This window comes from Neopsephotus bourkii, unplaced genomic scaffold, assembly GCF_033783945.1.
Source record: "Neopsephotus bourkii isolate Nb327-2 ecotype Australia unplaced genomic scaffold, CSIRO-AGI_Nbou_v1 NB_753, whole genome shotgun sequence".
Classification (NCBI taxonomy): Eukaryota; Metazoa; Chordata; class Aves; order Psittaciformes; family Psittacidae; genus Neopsephotus; species Neopsephotus bourkii.
The window spans coordinates 297,356-313,559 of NW_026901251.1; the positions used below are offsets into that span (position 1 = coordinate 297,356).

At 37.1% G+C, this 16,204-nt stretch overlaps 1 protein-coding gene across 5 annotated transcripts in view; it reads right to left on the reverse strand.

Moving 5' to 3' along the window:
* The window catches only part of SNTG1 (syntrophin gamma 1), a 305,233-nt gene that overhangs the window by 225,102 nt on the left and 63,927 nt on the right, over positions 1-16,204 (reverse strand). The window lies entirely within an intron of this gene.

A 16,204-nucleotide genomic window follows, 5' to 3' on the forward strand; every position in this document is an offset into this window, starting at 1 on the left:
ATTCGTTCATAATTCTTTAAGTTGTCAAACATGTAGTCTCACTACATAAAAGATGTCTAACTTATGTGAGGCTTAATTTGGATAGCATTTTAATTACAAATCTATGATGCATCAGGCTGGTTTGTATTTCAATCACATTTTAGTAAGCTGAGTTATATTACATAAATGATCTTTAAAGACAACCACTTTTTAGAAGTGACTATCTTCAGGACTGATGCAAGGGAAGACATATCCAAGTTATCTTCCAGCAGATTTCACAGATGGCTCACAAGGCTGTCATAAGGCACAGGAGGAAGACAGTTGCTTATTTCTTCATACCAATGAGAGTGCTAAGCACAATCTGGATTTAAGGCTCGAAGTCATTTATTTATCAATAACTCTTCTAAACCCTACTCCTGACAACTAGTATTTCTTACATCAAAGCGAATTACTAAAAGTTTAAATGAAAAGGGTTCAAGGAAATAAGAATATTTCACATATATGAGATGTGAAGTATTGCCTTATAAAAACATGCAATACGTGCTTTTCAAGTACAACTTTATGCACCCTTCCATGCAGTCTATCAGTCTATAGCAGTCTATTTAGTTGGTATGAAAGCACCATGTAGTAGTCATGGGGTACACTGGTTAGATGATTTCAGGAAAAAAAAAAAAAAAAAAAGCAATTTTTTTCCAAATGTAACTACAAGTTGAAGTTGTAGATCAAATTCTGACAAACAGTACCATCATCAGTTTGTGCCCTATTACTGACTAGGCTTTGAAGAGAAACACAGCAAACTACAAATGTGTATGTTTATTTTTCAAAGCCTACCATACTTGGTCAAAACAGACACTTTTTATATATATATATAATTTATATACATAATAATAGCCAATTTATGGTGTTTTTTAGTTTTTTTTTCACAATTACTGAAAAACAGCAAAAGGAAACAAGTTTTAATGGGTCATGCTGGTATCCTTTTATACCCTTCACATGGACTGATTCTTTTTTCAGCCTTCCAACAGCACCGTGAAAAATAACAATCCATTAAAAAAATAAACAAATCAGGGTACATTTTCTTCCCTACAGCTTCTAAAGACTCAACTAACCTGGCTGCAAGCATCTGGCACCAAGCAAGTAGCATATGTAAGTTGTTTACAGTCTTCGTGTATCTCAGAAATAGAAAGCCTAAGGCTCTTGTCAAGAAGTTTCAACTCTATCAAAAACATTGTTCTTCTAAGATATTAGTCTCTGAGACCTCATTTTTTTGACCATGATTGTTCTCTGAACAATCATAGCATCTTTGCTGGGGCTTGCAGAAGGAAATCACACTGATTAAGTGTATGTGCCACACTGAAATCCAGGGACAGTGCTCCAGAGCCTTTTCAAAGTGTTAGCCTACAGTCTGGTCTTGACTCACTGCATTACCTTCTTTTAATAAGCTCAGCCACCTATTTCTGTGTGTGTGTGCGTGTCTTATGTTAAGGGGGGATATAGTATTTAGAAGCTCCATTAGAAGAAGCCTCTACAACAAAAAAATATGCCTTATAATTTTTCAGTCTCCTAGGCAGTTGCTTAATTACACACCCCACTCTGATTAACCTACAGATGCATATGAGTCTGTCATGCTATGGCATTTAATACAGCATAATGACTTCTCTTCATGGTTCTGTATAAAGCCAAATGCAATATGGGAATCATACATGTCTGTATCTCTCTGAGATTCTTGTGATACATTAAACAAAATAGGTGGGGAGAAGTTACCTTTTTCCAGGTACCTTCTTCAGGTACTTCACAAGTACTTAACTTTCCAAGTACCTAACTTCACAGCCATTTCCAATATCCCACCATTCTGTCTCGAGATCTCAAACCAAACTGCTCTTGTCCTGGATGGTTCTATTACACACAGACCTGTCATATCGCCTTGTAATATGTGATACAGCAATTTATTATTACTGCCTCTATGGTTGGTGTAATTATAGGCAAACATATTCTGTAAGAAGTCTTTTCTTCCTTTCCCAGACATTTCCTCCCACAGTATGACAAGTCCTTTCATTTTTTTTTTTTATTCTCTGTTTCACAAATTCTATTTTCATCAGTCCAATAGATATATTTGTGTATGAAATGTGTATTAGTTTGACACATTCAACTAAGTTCAGGGAAGCTGAACAGGATTTAAAAGAAGAAAACAAAACAAGCCAAAAAGCCCAAAACCAACCCTAATACTGTGAGTCTTTTGAGAGTCAACAACCACTAAACCCAGGAAGCCTGACTTATTTTGCATTTTCATTACACCTGAAGAAGTTTTAGCTTTTGTGCACTGTAATCCACTTGCTGTTAGCTATGACAAGCATCACAAAATAATTATCTTATTTCCTCTAGCACTGGACATCTGGTTTAGTTATTCCCACAGTGACATATGATGAAAATGTATTTTCTCTCCTTCACATATAAAAGGCAGTAGAAATATAAGAAGTCAGCATCAGTATGTACTGCAGTACTATCTCTAATGACTCATGTCTTTCATGTATTTTCCAGTAGTTTGTTAATTTTTAATAATCTATCTTTAAATAGGTATCCTGAGATTAACTGCAAGAGATTTTTTTTAGGTATCGCGCAGGATTTAACAGCTAATTTGGGCAACAGGCAGTAAGGTAAGTCACTGATATTCTTTCATCATCTTTCATCATCATGATGTATATCAGCATGATATACACGTACATATATATACAACCAGATGAATATGTAAAATGACATTAAATTGTCAGTACAACCAGAAAACAAGTATTCTCCACATTAACATCAGTTTTGGAAGGCATTCCAATCTCTCTCTAAAATAAGCCTACATTATGTTGTCTTATTCAATGCAAGCCAAACTTCTTCAACATACATATGTTAGTTTAAAAGTAATAGAGAGCACCACAATAACTATAGTTTAAAGTGTTGGGTACATAGGACAACAAAAGCATTTCTATTATTATCCAGCTCCCAGCTATGTATTTTCTCAAGCTTCAATTTTCCAGTGGAAAGTCATTCCCCCTCTTTGCCAGTAAATAATTCTGATAGCGTAAATACTGATAGATAATACTTTTATATACCCATTTTATGACAGACATGTCAGAGCACTTGAAAATTTAAATACTTCAGAAAAAAACATTGAGATTTGTTATTCTGATGACAAGAGATTGTACCTTTTCCTTCTTACTCCTCAGATCATTAGAAGGAAAGATGTCCTGTGCAAAATACTATACTCTGTACAAAGATAGAACAGGTGCAGAATAAAAAGTCTATCTAGACGGCAGACAAACTGAAGTAGCCAAATAAAGGTTCTGATGTTGCCACCAAAGACCTACTGGTAAAATTATATCTTAAAACAACAGAACAATAAAATCAGGAGGTCAGGTAGTAACACTAGCTCCACCTGACTCTTAGCATAGGGACTATTCCCTTCATTATGGCTTCTGGAAACTTTAAAAGAAGAGTTTGAGGTGACACAGAAAACATAATATTGTGGAGTGACTTGATGGAACAGAGAAAACTGCCTTGAAAAAAACATCTACTCCTTGCCTGGAAACATGGAATCTTCATCTCAGTCTGGCTAAAGAGGAATAATGAAAGAGCACTATCATTTTACCAGCTTTGAAATGCAGGATTTAAAATACATCACTCCTCTTGTTATTGTGCAGGCTCCTCATCCTTTTTAATTAACCTGTCTTCCTTCTCCATCACTCTGCCCTTATTTATTTGTTTGGGAGTTCTTTTGTTTAAAAATAAGAGAGCTCATCTGACTTTGTCTTCCATATGACTACTAGGGGCTCAGGACAATAGGAACAGCTGAACAGAACTGAACATCTGATTAGCCATGAAAGCTTGCCAGGGGTCAGAGTAGCTTACAAAATGGCATGCCAGTCCTGAACTGCTTCTAGAGTAAGTCTTCCAGTTAAGAGTTAGAAGGAATAACAGAAACTGCATATTCTTGGCTCACATACTTCTCCATTATTTTTGTCTTCCAGGTATGAATATATAACCAGGAACAAGTGCATCATATCTCAACCAGCTTCTTCAAATGTGTGCCCAGCATCTTCAACACCACCTGGAAAATATGGAGTTTCCCCTGTTAAACTGATCGCAGTTAGAGCTAGGTATGGGGGTTTCCCTCAGTAAAAAGTAATATGCTGTAAAATACAGTTCTCAAGAGACTCTAAAAAAGAAGTAGAAAAAGTGATGAAGAATGTAAACCTCAACTAAACAGTCAGGTGAGTTTTGATGAATTTGTAACTTTTTTCATTTTGCCAAACCAACTAATAAAAAACCCTCTCTCATAAATAAACACGGAAGTAAGATCCACGGGATTATTACAATTAAAGGCAAGTAAATCTGGATTAGAAGCAACCAAACTGCTTCTCATTCGCCTTTCTTTTTAATAAAAACTCTTAGCGATTTTGGATGGCAAGCATGCTGATGTGTCTGTAGGCTACCTCTGTGTTGACAAGCTTTATTCTGTCTTTGCTTGGGGTCAAGCATGACAAATTTCCAGCCAGATAACACTTGTCACATCTTAAGGCCATCCAGACAGTAATCATGCCTGCTGCTCACAGAAGCAACATCTGCCACTGCAACAAACTAGAGCTCTTGATTCACACAAGCTCTTGCTGAGTCCCAGATCATTAGGATCTCCTAAGTGCTTCCTCTTACACATGAAAAACACACCTATCATTGAACAAGCAAAGTGCCTCGCTCCCTGCTAGACCCTTGAACACCACAGCTCCGTGCTGAGCCTGAGCTTAGCAACAGGAAGAGCCCCCTTCACTCACATAAGCAAGATCTTGTCAGACTGTCATCATTACCTGATGAGTGAGAGGCTCTTCAGCTGTGAAGACAAATCTAGCTAGTTTCACAAGCACCCTGCTAAAACCACAAGTGCAGTGGGACTTGCTTTAGGCACAAGCCTAGAGCCTGTGCTGGGTTGAGCACAGGGCTCTGCAAAGCCCTTTGGCACACCACAGCTCCCCTTCCTTCGGCCACCTCACCTAGGAAAGTGTTTTGGAGCTACTGCACCAGCTTTAATGTTTAACATAAACTAACATTTCCTAAAAGACCCCAAAGTGTATGCAGTTAAACACCTGATAGGATCATACAAGAACATTTAACTCCCTGTCCCTACTTACTCCTTCAAAGGTCCAGGTTAGAAAACGCCTTAAGGTTAGAAACTTCTCTAGTATGGAAAACGACCTAGACAAACATGGCAGTTAAAAAGAGCATGTAGCTCACATTTAGCCTGCTTGACATGAAATTACTTCTCTCTTAAAAGAAATACTGTGTTAAGAAGAGGTAAGATTTCACTCAGGGAAAACTTCAAAAGCAGCAGCTTTTATAGAATTAACAGGTAAAAGACTATAACAGTCTAATTTTCATTTTAAACAAACCTATTTGTTCAACATCAGCTTAGAATTACATATTAGAAAAAAGCTCTTTCTACATTTTGACAAAATTATTTGAAAATATACCTGGAGCAAAATTTATCAGTTTCACATGGCTCAAAAAAGTTATCAAGCCCAGTATATTCAGGGATTTGAGTTGGTTAATCTTTAAAACATGAGAAAAGTACTCCTGAGATTTTGGGATAAAATCTTCCAACGGGTATTGCTGGATGCCAACAATCCCTCATTGTTATATTCTTACTTATCTAACAATGGGGGAAATCTAACAACAGGGGAAAAATACCTGAGATAACCTCTTCAAAGAGAAATATTATGTTTTGTTTTCTGGAACCAGTGGGGATTTTTAACATGCCAATTAATTAGCTTTTTCCATAGACACTAGATACCTTCTGCTATCCTTAATTCTTAACAGAAGCGTGATCTTCAACACCTAGAATTTAACACATTTCAATACACCCTAGGGAGCTAGTTTTAATGGAAGGAAAAAATGTAATATAAACACAAAAATGAACTTTAATGTACACAGAGCTCACAGATCCTCAGATGACAGATGGCAGCATTATATTAAGAGTTTTAGATTATAGACTTTTGAGAAACTGGTTGCTTCTTCACAACATTCTTACTGTATTCTTACAATAAAAGAAAGAAAAAGTTCCTTGAAAATACAACACCCTAGACACAATAACTTCCCTCTAGAAATGACTCATTACCTATGAGAGCCATCGCGTGTCAAAACGCAAAATATCCAATATTCTTCATTAGAAAAGGTGCTATTATTTACAGTGACTTATTCCTTCCCACAAGGATTCAGATTTTTTTTTCCTTAGAAACAAATGAGAATTGCATACAGTTATGATTAAGATTTTGCTTGATAAATCTGTAAATAAACATACTTTGAGAGTTCTCTTTCTCTGTCAAACACTTGGCTAAAGTAATTGAAAAAGAGGCAGGAGCACCTACAGGAATGAGTTGTTATTAATAACAATGTCATGCTATTGCTGACTTTGGAAGTTACATTCTTTTACCTGGATCTTACTGTAAACTTCCCACTGTTCAATGCAGTTAGCAGAGAAAAGCAACAGTTTGACAAGCAGTGGGAAGCCAATGCCAGCAGTGACAGCAGTGGCAGTTGCTGTGTGCTGAGAGGAGTGTGAGGCTTGCAAAGACCCTGGAGGTGTCTGAGGGGGATTCTGGCCCCCAACACCCTTGGGATGTGTGTGTGCAGGAAACATGAAGCAGGTCTCACAACAGGGGCTGTGCAAGGGGGAGGAAAGGCTGCATTCAGCTTTGAACTGACTGACACAAGTAACCCACACAATGAAGGGTGGTAGAGTTAGACACAAAAGTTCACAAAGGTGAACGAAGGATGGTAGGTTTAAATTGGACACAGGGAAGAAATTCCTCACTGCGAGGGTGGTGAGACACTGGTGCAGGCAGCCCGAAGAAGCTGTGGCTGTCCCATCCCTGGTAGTGCTCAAGACCAAGTTGGATGGGGCTTTGAGCAACCTGGTCTAGTGGAAGGTATCCCTGCCCATAGCAGGGGGCAGTTGGACTAGACAGTCTTTAAAGGTCTCTTTCAACCCAAACTAGTCTGTGATTGTATGGCAAAGAAAATCAAGAATAAAAATGGCTGTCATTAATAATTTACTATTAAAAGATCATCAGATAATCATTAACGGCACAAGACAGAAATTTGTTCATAAAGTTACTTAGCCACCACTATATTTTAATTTTATAATAAGCTTTGATATCCTATTAATAGAATCAATACGTACATTCAGTATGCCGAATCTCTCATTTGATATCTAATTATTACTTTGGTGTAACTACTTAGCAGCAGACACAGAAACTACAGAATTACTCTGGTAAGAATTGAGTTTAGATTTGTAAAACCACTATGGAACTCTGTACTACACTGCAGTAGCATCACATTTCCTCACAGACAGCTATGGGGACTGTTGTAAACACTGTAGTCTCAGCAGATACATTTATGAAAACACTGCCTACTTTCTAATTGGATTTATAAAGACAAACTATTTAGAAATCAGATACTGAACAGATTTTTTTTTTTTCAAGACTTCTCACCTGTTATTGTCCAAATCAGTCCATCCAAAGCTTTCTCTATTTCTCTGGTATTCTGATTTTCTGGTATTCTAAAAGATTTTATAAAATCTCAACAACCTAAAGGCCGACTCCTCTCTTGCAAAATCTTCCAGCAAACTCAGCAAGACATACCACAGTCAAAACCTTTGTAATTAAGCTCTGTTAAGTTTATGTCTACACATAACAGGTCTGAAATCTAATGACCTCAGTTTGAATACTCTAGCCTTAATCCTTTGACAATTAAAACCCCAATAGTTTACTCCATCTGAACATTCTAGCTAGTTAAAGTGTACTGTTGATGGTACAGAGACTTCCACCCTCTATCTCCAGTTTATCTAACTCCAAATAATTTCTAGAAACATGGAAATATTCAGCTAACTATGAGCATCTGTGGCCTTATATAGATATCAAATGAGCATGATGACTTTTCCTAATCTCACAGTGTGAGCGATCACAGTGTCTCAACAAGCCTCTAACACTTTGAGGACACTGGAGATTCAAGTCAGAAATCAAGCCTGGGTGTAATGTCAATAATACCACCTAATCACTTCCAGATGCCGAAATGGATTCTGAGAGAAGATTGCTTTGTGTGCATGTTTTACAAGTAGCCGTATTACTGTCATGTCTGTGAATCCCAATTATGTAGGTAATTAATTACAATTAATTAATTTATTGTAATTACCTGTAATTGTAAAAGCAACTCAGTCCCCTGAAGTTTTTCACTCGTTAGTTGCCACATAACATAGTTCAGGAAGATTCTTTTCTATCGGCAGCCTGATAATCACATTACCATAACAACATTATCAGGTTGAGGAGGGCTACCCAGTCTGTATATATGGAGCATCATAATATCCTAAAAATTAACTTTTCTTCTCTTGAAAACTAGAATGTACAATAAGAATTTATGGCTAAGCATATCTGGAACTGTAAGCAGAAAGTCCAAATAATTAGTTTATAAAGTTACTGCACACATCTTCTACTTAGTAAGGAAATAAATAAATAAATAAATAAATGAGAACTTCAGAAAACTGAAGTAGAAATTTATATTAAAATAGTGAAGAACGAAATGTTCTATCCACACTCAAAGAAACAAGTTTGCAAATACAAGATGACTCATACTGAATCTGCACTTTTTAATGACATGTACTTTCATTACTGTCTTTATTTTAAACAAAACTAGCAGGAATTTCAGTGCTCATTAAAGTGAAAAATGGGTATTGTTGTCCAGGACAAGAGACAGTAAAATATAAGAAGTTAAAACACAGCTTAATAAAGCACAAACCAGACAAGCCCTACAATCTTCTCTAAGGCGGAAAAACGTCCCAGAAGAGGATCTTTATTTCACATGTACTAAAGCTTTAGTACTGCTACAACAAACTCTTCAAATGGCCGTTCCAATAGCTCCAACATCTACATCACTACAAACCAGCACTTTACCCCCTTTTCAAGGAAAAGAAACAATGCAACCCAGAACCCACTAAGCATCTTGTCTGGCAGATAGGCTGCAAACACATCAAACAGGTAAAATATTTAGCATGTAGCAAATAAAGCCTCATTTATGAAACCATAATTTATTGTTTCAATCAGCAGTTTTTTAAATAAGGATGGTTTTAAAAAGGTCTCTCACTTCCGCGGTCAGGGTTATGCCTCCTGGCACAGAAAAATTCCCAAATAAAAACTACCTGTCCTTTCACAGACCACTTCTGGTGCCTCCAGGACCACCGGTGAGCATGACCACAGGCACATACCGCCACGCTCCCGCAGCTCAGCGTTCCTCCGGCACAAGCACTCTCCAGCCCCTGCGGAGGCAGGGAAGTACTAATGACTTATTTTATCAGCTTGGTCACTCCAGGATTCATTGTGCAGAACACATCATCACACGTAAGTTGTGAAGGTCACAGTGCTGGAAGGGAGCCAGATCAAGTCCAGCTTCTTATTACCTCAGGCACCACCTCAAAAGCTGAAGCTATTTTCCTTTTCTCATTAAAATATTATTTCAGAACTGCACTCTTTCCCCTTTTTTCCCCTTTTTTTTCACCCCCCTCCTAAGCGTGCAATCATTTTTTTCTTGTGCCAAAAGTGTTTTTTTCAAATCCTGCTTCTCTGGAGTTACCTGACATACCTTTAAATAGAGATCCTACCCAAAATGCAGAATAGCAAACCCAGTAAAGCAGCTCCTGACCCATCTATACACAGGGACCTGAACAGACATCCTCACTAACCTCAGAACTAGACATCTCTGACTCAGGATCCCACAGGGCACTCTAATTAATGACTGAAACAGCTTCTTGTTTCTTCTAATAAAACATCCCCTCTTCTTATTCTGACAGCCTTTTCTCTTACCTACTTTTATCTGCCTGTATCAGTTTTCTGAAATACCAGTTAAGAAGAAAATTGGTAAAACAACATCTGTGTGTTGGACAAACATGAAGCCATGCTCTGTCACAAAATGTGACTGCAGAGAAAGCAGCAAGTAACCCACTGGTTTTGCTGTAATTTCCTTCCTAATTACCTCAACTGGTGAAATACCTTCAAGTTACTTCTCCCATTCCAGTATTTAGTCTACTGTGATTAATAGCTTCTAAAGTTAAAAAATACTCAGTTGTCTCAAGAGAGTACTTTTTAAAGTGTGCCCTCCCTGGTGTCCCAGGACCTCAGAGTCATTTCAGAAATCTTTCTCTTCAATAAATCTCCGCATCTCTTCATTCCTGTTGTCAGTTCATCAGAAATAAGGAGATGAATTTGAAATGAAGATGCAAATACTAGAATCTGAAACTAAGTACTAAAGCCCTTTTTAATTCAGCTCTATTGTTCGTTTTTAAGCTTCACAAGGCTTCACTGACCCAGTTTCCCAATGACTTTTTCCTGCAATTTTCCCTCCTGTTCAATGAAGTGGATACAACCTACAGTATTCACTAACTGAACTGACAGTTTTATGTTAAGGACAACATCTCCTGAATATAGTTTTGGTATTTCCATTATGTATATTCACTGTATCTGTGTTGAAGCATTGCCTTTCGTGCACTTATGGGTTCTCCGTGTAAAAGTAAGAACTTGAACACATATCTCTCCATTGAAAGTACATACACGGTTAACAAATGGACTCTAATTCTTCATTATTCAGTGTTCACAAAGACATTTCCACTAATTATTCTTTTCTATCATTATACTGGCTTTTTAAGGGGAAAGTGAAATGCTGAATCAGAAGTTCAGAAGTTTTCATTAACAGAAAGCTTTTTAAAGAATTGTACCAGAGACAATACACACAGACAGCTACCCTGTACCATATCCTTAACTGTGGGCACTCATGGAAGGAAAGTGGCTTCAACTCAATCAGACTGTGCTGACTATTCATTCTGCCTAAATGCAGCACTCAAGTCATTTCTTTAAATGCTGAAAGCTTCCCAATCAACATCGTCTCTATTTTTAATATAACATTGAACAATAAATACTGAATTGTTGGTGTTAGTATCCTCGCTTCTACTTTTGGACAAATCTGTATTAAAAATTGTATTAAATGTATCTGATAATGTCCACCACAAAATACTGATAATTTTAAATTTAATGCTGCAAGATGGCCTTATGAAACTAACATTACCTGTCAGTTTAATAGATACTTCAGAATAATTTATAAGGCACATCATACTTCAGGTGAATGTAAAGACAGTAATGAAGGGCAAAAGGACTGCTGGACTGTTTGATCTATGTTCAGAGAAACTAAGAAACATCTCAGACATATACCTCTGAAGCCTCCTTATGACCTAAGTCTCTGCTTCAGCCCTTTGCAGCTGATAGCACCACCTGCCCATGGATTCTGAGCTGAAATACCTGTCAGTATGAGAAGCAGAGGAGAAAGCAAGCCTCAGCAGCCTATGTACAAACATAGCTACTTGCCAGCCTTCAAACAGCCCCTTGCTAGCCTGCATTCTTTAGTTACTTTCTGTGTAGCCAAACTACACAACCAAGTCCCAGCTACATTTCTGTTCAGGACTTCTGCTTTTAAAGCTGGTCCATCTTGAAAACAAGTTACAGCATGTAACTAGTAATAGGAGAAGATTGTGTTCTTCCAATTATCTGACCAGCTCAAGCTAGATCTGTTTCTCCTCCACTGGAAATCCAGGTTCTGCATGGATTTTTGCAGACTGCAGCTCAACCATCCTGAATCTATCACTCTACTGCGCTGAAGGGAGATGAAACCATGTTCCCCTCACATATGAGGTTGGTTCCACACTCCCCACAGGCATACACATAATTCCCACTACATTACTGGCACCACTGCTAAAAAGGCATAAAACAGCTTTTCCACAAAACTTACAGGAAGTCTAAACAAGAAGCACAGGTATACAAAAACCTCATTAACTTCACTGAACAAACTCAGATATCACACTTCAGAACTGCCTGACACCTATTGAGAAGAACTGTGAAGTTACGTGGTATTGATGTTAACCACAACTACATTAATGGCAATTTTAGGATGAAAGACAGCAAGAGGGATCAAAGGTCACTGGTTTTAATCAAGAAGATAGCTTTAAAAGCAAAGGTTTAGTTAACACAGAGATCCCACACTGGAATGCAATGGCTTATTTTCAGTTTTGCTTTGAACCTACACTCATATCCTTACTAATGGCTATTTTAAAATCCTTAAATGATTATGATCCTGGTTCTTTATCTAGCTAAAAATGTGTTTTGCCTGGAAGACTGCAGAGCTTGCTTGTTCTGGTTCAGAAACAAGCAACTCACAGAAAAGACACCATATCTTTAATCACAATTTCGTTGATAATAATGGCATCTCATAACTGAAAATTATGGACACATCAATAATAAAACCTAGCACTGTCTTTGTGCATATACTTTCTGTAGTTCTAAGAATTTTTTATTTAAACTGCACTGTGTGCTGTTGTGATTACCAATGGCAAATGTAACTCCTTAATGGCCTGTTCACCTAAGGTTGTTTGAACTCTGGGCATAGAGGTAATACTCATTTCAGCACATGTGTTTCCATAGTCTGTATAGAAGCACTCTACACTTGGTTTGAGAAATAGGTCTTCTTACATATCCTGCTTAAGTGGGACTTGACAATACCATTCTTTCATCTTTTTTACTCAAATTTCATTTCTTTCTATCTTGCACTAGCTGGGGCAACTGGTACACAGGATCCAAGCCACTTCAGATTCTTACGGCACTGGCTGGACATACACCTTATAAGAACACTCCTACCTTTGCAGTTATACACCTCCTCCTATCAGTTAGAATCAGTTTATAGAAGCACTACTAACGGCATCATGGTTGAAAGCATACGCGGCTATCTGCTGACCTTTGCTAACAGTTCAAGTGAGCATGGATATTGTGACATTATATATAAGTTCATGTCTCCAACTCGAGCTGCAGAAAAATGAGTTTCTGCATCTAGTAACTCAGTTTTCCACTTTAAGAGAATACTTCCAATATATCTATTGTCCTCCTTTGTCATGACAGCAGCTTCCAGAAGAGTCAGCTGAAGATCACCATCTGTAGGGTCTCTACCTCTGTGCCTTCCATCTCTCAGGAACACTTACTTCCTTGCATCAGAGACTCATTTATCTAATTCAAAAGAGACAGGAGGTAAACTTATACCTGTTTAGATCTCCAAGATTCAAAATACACACATTGGCCACTCCAATAAGCACTCAGATGACATTTTCCCCACCGAGTATGTTTCCTTTAGCCACTTGTTTCAACAAAGGAGTTTTGGCTTTGTTATCCTTCTTTTTTAAAGCTGTCCCTAGCTAGGTACTTTCCTGCTCCCCTACAGCTTTTAAAGAATAAAATCAAGTTCTATGTCTCTCACCACCTGTCTACAGGCACCTGAGCACACATCTTTTGAAGTCATTGCAAGGCTGAGCTTCAAGAATGTCTTGCACAGTTTCAGTTATATGTTTGGACTGTATTATATGTTTGCTCTAACCACAAAAGCATAAAAAATGTTGTCAGTGTATTCTATGCTTCTATGTAGCATGCTGCATCACCAGATCTCCACAAAGATTATTTTACTGAGATAAAATTTAAGAGTTGTTCTTCAGAGCCTTCTTATATTACTTGGACAAATCACATTCTTTCACAGCTTTATTTCTAGTATATTATCACAGAAATAGGGATAAATTAAATACTAAGACAGTGCAACACAGGTTTCTACATGGCATGTTGGATGGCTGAAAAGGAAAAATTCCAGGCATGACAGAAATCCATTACATGAAACTTAAAATGATTGCTCAAAACCAAATGAAATGGTATTTTAATTTTTACCCTTTTGACAGAATTGATATATTCTACACACTGACTTTTGATCAATTCTACCTTTCTCTAACACTGAACAGAAACGAGATGGTTTCCTGCTGGACTACAGAAAGAAACTTCCACAAACCATGAATTTGCTACCAAAAATTAATATATCACCCTGGCAAAGCTATTTCAAGAAGGAATTCATGAAGAGTATAAGAAACGCAAATGCTGTACTTATGATTACCTTGATGCAAGTTTTACCCATGCTGTTAGAGCTTCCAAAGGAAAGAAAGTCTGAAAAGAACTTCCGTCAGTACTTCAACAGACTTTGATCTCTGTTTTTGAGAGGTACTGGGGATCAGTGAGAGAAAATATTTTGATTAAAAAAAATAACAATAAAATCTACAAATAAAACCAGGACTGACAGATTCTGCAGATCAGTTCCTTCTGGAAAAAGAAAAGGCCATGGATTCAGCTAATGGCAGAATGTTGGCAAAATAACCATTCAACAGAGGAGAAAATTCAAAATCTTTTAGCTTGGGTTGTGAGGCTTAAATAACACTATGAAAACTTAGACTATAAATATGCGCAGATACTTTATGTACAAAGTTGCTCATATGAAAAATGTGAAGTGCTAATTTAAGGGCCTCGTAATAGATACTAAAAGTATCAGTTGACATAGCTGACAATTTCAACTACGTTTGTATCTATAAATCAGCAAATCCCAGAGCTCAAACAAATCTCCTGAGTAGTCTCAATCTCTCCCTTTTTTAAATTCATATCTTCCCTTGCACTTAGGGACTACATATGAAAAGCTTAAATACAAAATAACAGCTGTTCTCATCCCATTTTCAGCATTAGTGGCATCAAGAGAAAACAAAAGGTTTGTGAGATAGATTGCTGCAAAGAGATCTTCAGCAGAGGTTGGCTAACTCAGAATATTCTGTTGCTTTGTATTAGGATAAGAGATTTCACTTGGGACTAAATTGAGAATGATTTCCGGGTTTCTCCTATAAAGTCTGATCTATAGCACTAAAATTTTTGCTATTTCTCTTTTGCCACTGTACTTATTAAGAGCCTGTAGGATGTAAAATGCTGCAGTGAGTTTATCCAGTTTAGCACCTGTACTTCTATTGTAGCCTGCTTTCTCCACAGTCTTTCTCTTACACTTATTTCATGTAGTTATGAGCCCATTCATCTGAAACTCCATAAAGTTCCAGTTTTGAGGATATGTGAGTTAGCTGTCATCTAGATTATCTACATAAAATATGAGTAATTCACAACAGATTCCTATTAGGAATAGTATTAGCTGAAGACTGCCACTTGCATTCATAGCATCAAACATCCTATTACTAAAAGCAGAGATTTCTATTTCCCAAAAAACAGTGCTGTTCACTATAGAGCAAAACTTCTTTACCATCTCTTTATCTCTTCTCTTGAAATACAACAGAGATGACAATGAAAGGCAGTGAGAAAAGAACATCTGCATCATAAAATCTCTTCGACCATCAGCAGATGATCATTCATTTTCTTAATCAAGTTCTTTAAGCTAGCAGTCTCCAATGATTTCACCAGGCTTGGAAGTTTAAGGAACTTCTTGCTGCCAGCACATTCAACCAGTTTTAAATGACAAAATCGAAGTAAAATTTTAAAAGGTGAGCATTACCCCAAAAGACATTGAGATTTTTCTTTAAACTCACTCTTTCTTCTAATATTCTACTGCTTTAATGTCTCATCTTAATGTTATCTCATTCCAGCCTATTACTGAAACTGCTTAAGGCCAACATGAAGAGAGATTTCAACAGCATTTACAAAGCTGACAAACAATAACATCCACAGTGTCTTCAGAAGTAGCACAACATAACGCCTGAAAAACAAACAATCTTTCTATATTTAACCTGACAAACCCCTCAGAGATAGAAAGCCTTCAGGACCATACCAGAACAAAACAAAGTAAGTCCGACTGTGGTTAACATTTGGATTCTTTGGAGCCAAGATTTTTAAGACAGCCCAGTAAAAACTGAGACATGAATGCCTTGTCAGACAAGTGCCTCAAGATGAAATTTAGATTTGCTCCTGAGACATAGAACAAACAAGCTTAAATATTAAACAAAATAATAATAATAATAAAAAAAAAATAAAACCCCACTTCAGAATAGAGCCACTGAAAAAAAGAGGACTTAATGAAGGATATTAAACAATATGTATTTGTATTTAATGTGATGGTTATCAGTTTCCATGCAGACAGATATAGGCTGTGAGAGCAACTGAAGGTGATCAAATACTTCAGAGCTGAAATGGTATTTCTGGGCTTTTTTGCTGTAATATTCATGTTAGAAAAGCAGTAGACACAAATTACTAGATTTAGAAAACTACAGAAAAAAGGTGGTGTCTTACTTTTATCTTAGTGCAACAGTTAAGAT